This window comes from Arachis duranensis, chromosome 6, assembly GCF_000817695.3.
Source record: "Arachis duranensis cultivar V14167 chromosome 6, aradu.V14167.gnm2.J7QH, whole genome shotgun sequence".
Taxonomy (NCBI): Eukaryota; Viridiplantae; Streptophyta; class Magnoliopsida; order Fabales; family Fabaceae; genus Arachis; species Arachis duranensis.
The window spans coordinates 35,572,554-35,580,243 of NC_029777.3; positions in this window are offsets into that span (position 1 = coordinate 35,572,554).

Sequence of the window (7,690 nt, forward strand, 5' to 3'; positions counted from 1 at the left end):
GGAGTAATGGACAATTTGTCATCACAATTGAGGAGGATAACTAGGATAGGACTTCTAGTTCTCATATCTTGCCAAGAGCTTTGCTAGTTGTTAGTTTATTTTCTTTGCCATTTATATTTCTTGTCTAAAATCTTAAAAACCCCAAATATAACTCACAACCAATAACAAGACACTTTATTGTAATTCCTAGGGAGAACGACCCGAGGTCCAATACTTCAGTTTATAAATTTAGGGGTTTGTTTTAGTGACAAACAACTTTTTGTATGAAAGGATTATTGCTTGGTTTGCAAACTATACTTTACAACGAGATTTCATTAGTGAAATTCTAAACCATCAAAAATCTAATCGTCAAAATGGCGCCGTTGCCGGGGATTGCAATGGTGTTGAGTTATTGGTTATTGTACATATGTGAATAGTGTAAATATCTTGCTTTTTGCTTCATTTGCTAGTGTAGAATTTTATTTTCTTCTTCCATCATGAATTCTCACTTTGGCTATGAGTTTGGTTCTAATTATGTTGTAGGTAATGAGAGCTTCAATGAGGATGTGTATCAAGGATGGAACAATCAAAGGTGGGAGGAGCCATATGCATATGATCAATCTTCATGGCAACAACCTCCACCAATACACTATGAAGAAGAGCCATCCTATGATGCATACCAACCCAATGGCTATGGTGAACCACCTTGTGATTTTCAAGAACCACCACCATATGCCTATGAACCATATCCTCCACATGAGCCGCAACCACTCTCACAAGCCCCTCCATACCAAGCACCTTCCTATGATCCATATCCATCATATGACCAACCATCCACACCGTATTTTTATGACCATTTTGAGCAAGAACCCTTAGAACCACCACAACCCTATCTAGATCACTACAAAAAACCACCTCAATACACACAATCTCCACAACCTTACCAAGAAGAACCACCTTCCTATTATGAACCCTCTCTCCAAAATGATGAACCTTCCTACCCACCACAAGCACCAATAAACAATTCTCTCACTTTGTTACTTCAAGGACAAGAAGCCATGAAGCGGGATACACTTGAGTTTGTGACCAACTTGACCAAGGTAGTGTCCACCTTAGCCTACCGATGTTTGAATGCTCAAAGTACTTCCATGATCCCATGTGAAAAGTCAAAAGAAGAGCAAAGCATGAAGGAGAAATTGGAAAACTCGGTGGAAAAGAAGGGAGAGTCGAAATTTGTGTTGGAACAATTGGAGGAGCCTATGATCATTGAAGAAAAGGAAGAAGTGGTTGAAGATCTAGGGGATGTTAAAAGTCCATGGGAATGTAGCATCATGGAGCACTTTTCCAAGAAGCTCGAAATTGATGTTGACGAGGGTGCGCAACCTCCAAGGCATACCATCATTGAAGACTTGGAAGAAGCTTATCAAGAGATGGATTTAATCGTGGATGAATTTTTATCTACAATCGAATCCTCTCCCATTGGACATGAAGTTGAAGTTATAGAAGAATGTGTACAACCTCCCAAGGAAAACGAAAATGACATGGTGTATATCAAAATTGAAGAATATGAAGAGGTTGATCAAGAGATGAATTCATTCATTGATGAATTCCTATCCAAAGTTGAATCACCTCCCATTAAACAAATTGTCAACACCAAACCATGTGTAAAAAGGGAAAAGGTTGAATTTGAAGAAGCTTATGAAGAGGTGGAAACAATCAAAGAGGAGCACAAAGAGGTAGATCTTGCATTGTCTAAGTGTGGGGAAGCCTTCCTTCCCAAATCACCATCCAACACAACATTTAAGTGGGTAAAATCTCTATCTCTAAGTTTTAATTTCTCGCTTGAATATGGTCTGATTGAAAATGATGGTCAACTTAGAACTCTTTGTGGAATTAAAAGTAAGAATGAGTTGTGTAGTGGTTGGAAAGTAGGTGTTAAGCTCATTAAGATCAAGGCCTCAAGATATAGGGATGATGTTGGGACAAGGATTACCTTGTATGGATCAAAAAGGAATTATTGGTGGAGTAACGAGAATTCTGTGTGTCCACCACGTTCATGTCAACCGCCTATCCGACGAAATCATGGAACTCAACTAACGGATGGATGCGAAAATAAGATATGGGATCCCGGTTCGACATGTGAAGACCGGATATGGGGACTCGTATTTTGGGTAGAAATCTGCCCAAGCTTAATAAAAATGGTTGGAAATTCTGTCAACCAATTGAGGAGCAAAGATCCTTGGAGATTCAAGGATGAGTACAAACATAAGCCACCATGACAACAAGCCTCTCAAATGTCCAACTTAAGGACTTAAACTAAAAGTGCTAGGTGGGAGACACCCCACCATGGTAAACTCTTTCCAATCTTTTACATTTACTTAATAAGTGATTTGAGTTACCATTGTAGGTAGATGTTTCATACAAATTTGTTTGTACAATTTAATTGTTAGCTTAGTCATATGCATGTTGTGTTTAGTAGTAGATGAATAATATCAAAATTGCATTCTTGGGAATTGTATGATGGTTGAGTGAATAAGAGTTGTGAACACTAAGGGGAGAAACCAGCAATTTGCTTTCTGAAAAAAAAAAGAAAAAAAAGAAGAAGAAGAAGGGGGGTGGACGCGAATGCGCCATGCACGCGCAAGCGTCCTTGTGAGCATGCACCACGAACCAAACACCAGAGAGTTGGGCCTCCCGTGGGCAAACATTATGCTTTGAGCCTAACTCGATCCACGCGGACGCGCACAACGTGCGTGCGCGCCGTTTTTAAGAACATGGACGTTCACGCGAACGCGAACATGCCGCGTCTGCGCCGATTCGCTGCTGCAGGTTTTTGAGCCAAACTCCAGAGAGTTGAGCCGGCTCTGGGCTAGCTTTAGGCCCCAGGCCCGACTCACCCTGCGCGAGCGCACACATCGCGCCAACGCGCCGTTTCATAACTTAGCAATGTACGCGGACGCGCACTTGCCGCGCGCGCGTCCATGCTTGCTGCCACCACTCTAGGCCGTGGACCCGAGAGTTGGGCGTGCCTCAAGCCCACTCTAAGCTTCAGGCCCAATCTGATGCACGCGTGCGCGCACTGTACGCGCACGCGCAAATACCTATTCTGCCACCCACGCTAGAGCGCGCTGCACGCTCACGCGTGGACCTCCTAATTTTCTCACTGCGCGCGGACGCGTACAGACCGCGTGCGCGCCGATCTGAATGCGCGACTTCCAGGCCATTCTCCAGAGAGTTAGGCCTGCGTTGGGCCACCTCTATGCCTCTAGCCCAACCCCATGCATGCGTGCGCGCGCTGTACGCGCAAGCGTCCCTTCCTATTCCACTCATCCACGCGTAAGCACGTTGTACGCGCACGCGTAGGCCCCGAGTTTTCTTAATGGACGCGGACGCGCAAAGTGCGCGCGCGCGTCGATTTAAAAATAGGGATAACCCTAATGTGCGACGCACACTGCGCAGTCGCGCACACCACCCCAAACCTCCATCTTCTTCTTCCTCCTCTCTCGTCCCAACTGCCGTCGTAGTAGCAGCGCCGCCCACCGCCGCGCTACCGACCTCCGTCACCGCTCTTGACCACCATTTCTCTTCACCTCTCATCACCACCCGTTCTCTATCTCACTCCTTCCACACCGCAACCGATCCCTCCGCCGCCACCCTGTCTTCACCGCTGGCAGCCCATCTCTCTCTTTCCCCTCCCGACTCGTTCCTCTCTCACTCTCTCTCTCATTCATTCCCTCTCTCCTTTTTCTCCTGGCCGAACCTCCATCACCGCAGCCACTCATCCTTCCGGCCACCGTCCACGGCGGCGCAAGTGCTGCTTCTGTTGCTCCTGGCACTACCTTTCCCCCAGTTTCCTTTCCATTCTTAGTTCTTCACTGCTCCCAGGTTCCTGCTCCGTTTCTGTATTTTTTTGTTTTTTCTTTTTTATCGTTCATGTATGCTAGTTACCGTATTGCATGTTAGTTCGTTAAATTCAAATTTTGTATGCTAGGTTAGATAGAAATAACTGTGGTTAGGTAGCTAGGGCTGGATAGAGGATTCTAGGCCTGATAAGTGCTCCGTTTGTGCTTAATTTGCTGTCTGCTATTTGGATGTTGTATGATGATTTTTGGACTGATTTTTATGCAATTCATGTTGCCTGAATGCTACATCACTGTCACTTTGCCTAATTGATGTTGTTTTCTATGCTTATTGTGCCACTCTGCTATCCGGGAACGTCCAACTTTAAGCCGGAATGCTGCCCGATTTTCAAGAAAATTGGTTTCATTTTGATCTTTATTTCAAACTGGGGCAACTTTCTTTTCCTGTTGACTTCCCGGATTTGCACAACCAGTGTGAACATGAACCACAATCTTTTCCTTTTAATTGTGCAAAAATGTCATCATCTTCCTAACCTACTTCTCTAAACTCACTAACTTCTTTAACCAATTACCTTCCACTCCTCTTTAACATTCTTTAACCATTCTTTTACATTTTGATGACATTATTGCCTTTTGAATAGGAATTGTTGCCCTGATGAGGATTATATCTTTTGGTTCAATTGTTCACTTATGGTTTACTTAATTCACTTTTGCATATTCATTGCAACATCATGATTGTTTCTTGAGCATTGTCTCCTGAACATGCTTCCATTGTTACATGCTAATTGTCTTATATATCCTATCATATTTTTCAGGATGTCGGACAAAGGCAAAGCCATAGCCACTACCTCCAAAAAGAGAAAACACTCTACCCCTTCTCTTCCTTCCACCTATAAGAACTATGCCAAGAACCCATTAAATGATGTGGACAAGGAAAATCAGCAGTTGCCTTCTACCAATCCAGACAAATTCCCTAATCTCTACTGTGAGCTCCGGTTTTTTAAGTATCGAACTACAAAGTTGAACATTGAGAAGAAGCTGCTTCTCCCTATTGATGTGAGACGATCCATTGAAGGTCGGATCCTCGAGTTAGGCATCGACTTTGTTGACCGGGATTTGGGGGATATCAATGTGTCTTGGGTGAAAGAATTTTACTGCAACTTCTTCCGTCCGACATTGGATTCGGTTCAGGTGAGGGGTAGGGAGATTATGATTACTGAGACTGCCATTGAGGAGGCGTTACAGTGCCAGCATGTCTCGGATGAGTTGTGTGCCCATCAGCAGGCTGAGTTAGCCATACACAGCATGACCTTCGATTATGAGGCGCTCAGGACTGTTATTGGGTTACCAGAGGCTACTTGGGTTATGGATGCCAACAACACCAAGCCGAAAGGGATGTTGTTTACTCATTTGACTAGGGAGGCCAAGACTTGGCAGATGATCTTTGCTTGCTATGTCCTTCCCACCACCCACTTCTCTGAGATTCCTATGGAGATGCTTCTACTGATTGGGTGTGTTATGGAGGGGAAGGAGGTCTCCTTCCCTAGACTGATCAGACAGTGTATGTGGCGGGCGCATATTCGTGGCCTACTCCCATTTCCTACTTTGGTCACAAGTATGGCGGCCCTAGCCGAGGTGCCATGGTTGGATGATGATGTGCGACCCCCGCCCCCTGATGATGATGACAAGGAGGTTACTATTCCTTGGGGTGGGTGGGTGCACGAGCGACCAGTTGCTAGCCGCCGATCTCGGGCCAGAGCTCCCGTGGGGACACCTTCACCTTCTGCCCCTACAGCTGCCCCATCTTCCTCTACTGGCAGGATGCCCCTGACACTACAGCGCCACCAGAGACTCATGAGGAGCCGGTCCCACAGCCAGAGACAGAGCCTATCGTTGTACCTCCCACTGATCCTCCGGTTTAGCATCGAGGACGATGCTTGGTTTTAAGTGTGGGGAGGGCACCGGTAGCATTATTTGGGAACCGGTGAATTTTCAGCCTAGTTATTTTATTTTGCACATTTTGTATATATTTTGATGCACTTCTAGTTTGCTTTGGATACTTTTATTGCTTATTTTGATATTTTGATGCTTTTGGATATTTTTAGATGTTTTTGATGATAGATTCCGTACTTTTAGTTGGATTCCTCTTTATACATTTTGTTTATCTTTGTCTTTTAGTTTGTAGTTGTGATTAGAAATCATATCTTGAATTGCAAATATTTAGTCACCCTTTTTGCATAAGAAATTGGTTTAAAGTGAAAAAGAAAAGGGTGAACTAAGAAAATTTCTGAATTCTTCAATCACAACAATGCCTAGTCAAACATTGAAAATTTTCCAAGAAGTTTAAATATAGGGCATTAACCCAATTGATCGAAAGAAAATTTTTGGTAAAACTTGCTTGAATTTCATACTTTGTGAAGCATGTGGGCTTGGGAACATTGGATGAGATAAAAGGGGTAGTACACTTTCATGTTTAGGAATTGGGTACATACTCATGTATTGATCAAATGAATAGACCTTATGCATTGATGTTCTTGTGTATAGTTTGACAAAAGAAAAAGAAGTGAAAAAAAAAGAATAGAAAAAAAAAGAAGAAAAAGAAGAAAAAGAAGGAAAATAATAAAAAGGGGACAAATTGCCCCAAAGTGAAGTCAATAAAAAGGAATCAATGCATAGGTGTTATGAGTCAAATAAGAATGCATGAATGTGTAGGAAAAAGTGAAGAATGGGTAGTTAGAATAGTTTAAACTCGTATAGGTCATTATATAGTTAGGTGGGAAAGTCTATGCTAATCAAAGATTCAAAGTCTAGTCCACTTAACCATAAATGAGCCTACCTTGACCCTAACCCCATTACAACCTAAATGAAAGACCTCATGATGAATGTATGCATGCATTGAATAAATGTTGATTGTTAGAAGAAAATCAAATTTTGGAAAGCTTGATTAGAAGAAAATTGAGTGAATTGACCCTTAAACACTTGAGTGAATAGAGCGGATACACATCCGGTGAGGGTTCAAAAGTTCAACCACATGTGTTCACCCGTATTATCTATATTCTTGCAAGTTTAAATTCTTTTGGTGATTCAATACAATTGTGGTTTAATACAATTGTGGTTGGAATTAATTCCTATTGCCTAGCCCTTGTGCTTACACATGCTCTCTTGGCAATTTGATATGTTTGAATTAAGCATTTGCATTTGTTTAGGTAGTTGCATTTAGTTAGGACTCATATAGTTTAGTTGCATTCAATAAATGTCATAACCTTTAGTTCCTTCTTATTTTAGCATGAGGACATGCTAAGGTTTAAGTGTGGGGAGGTTGACAAACCCAAATTTGACGGTTTGTTGTAAATTTAGGGTATTTTGATAACCTTTTGTCACATTTAGCCTATGAATTAGCATGGTTTTGTTATCTCTCCCATATTTGTGTTTAAGTGTAAAAACATGCTTTTTAAGCCTTATCTTGATGAATTCTAATTTCTCTTTGATTCCATAAGATGCCTTGATGTGTTTGCTAGTAATCTCAGGATGGAATAGGCTAGACATGGATCAAGGGAAGCAAGGAAGGAAGCATACAAGTGGAGAGAAGCACAAAAAGCCAAAGAATTGATCCAGGCCGTGCACGCGTACGCGCACAAGGCGCTCGCACGCACATTGCGAAACATAACACGGACGCGCACGCGTACCGTGCGCTCACGCGCCGATGGTGGCACATGACTTCATTAATATAACACGTGCCTGGCGATTTTGGAAGTTTTCAGCAACCAACTTTGGCGCCAAAATGCATATAAGAGCCAAGGATTGAAGGGGATTGACACACATTCACATCCATAGACTCATTTTACAAGTTT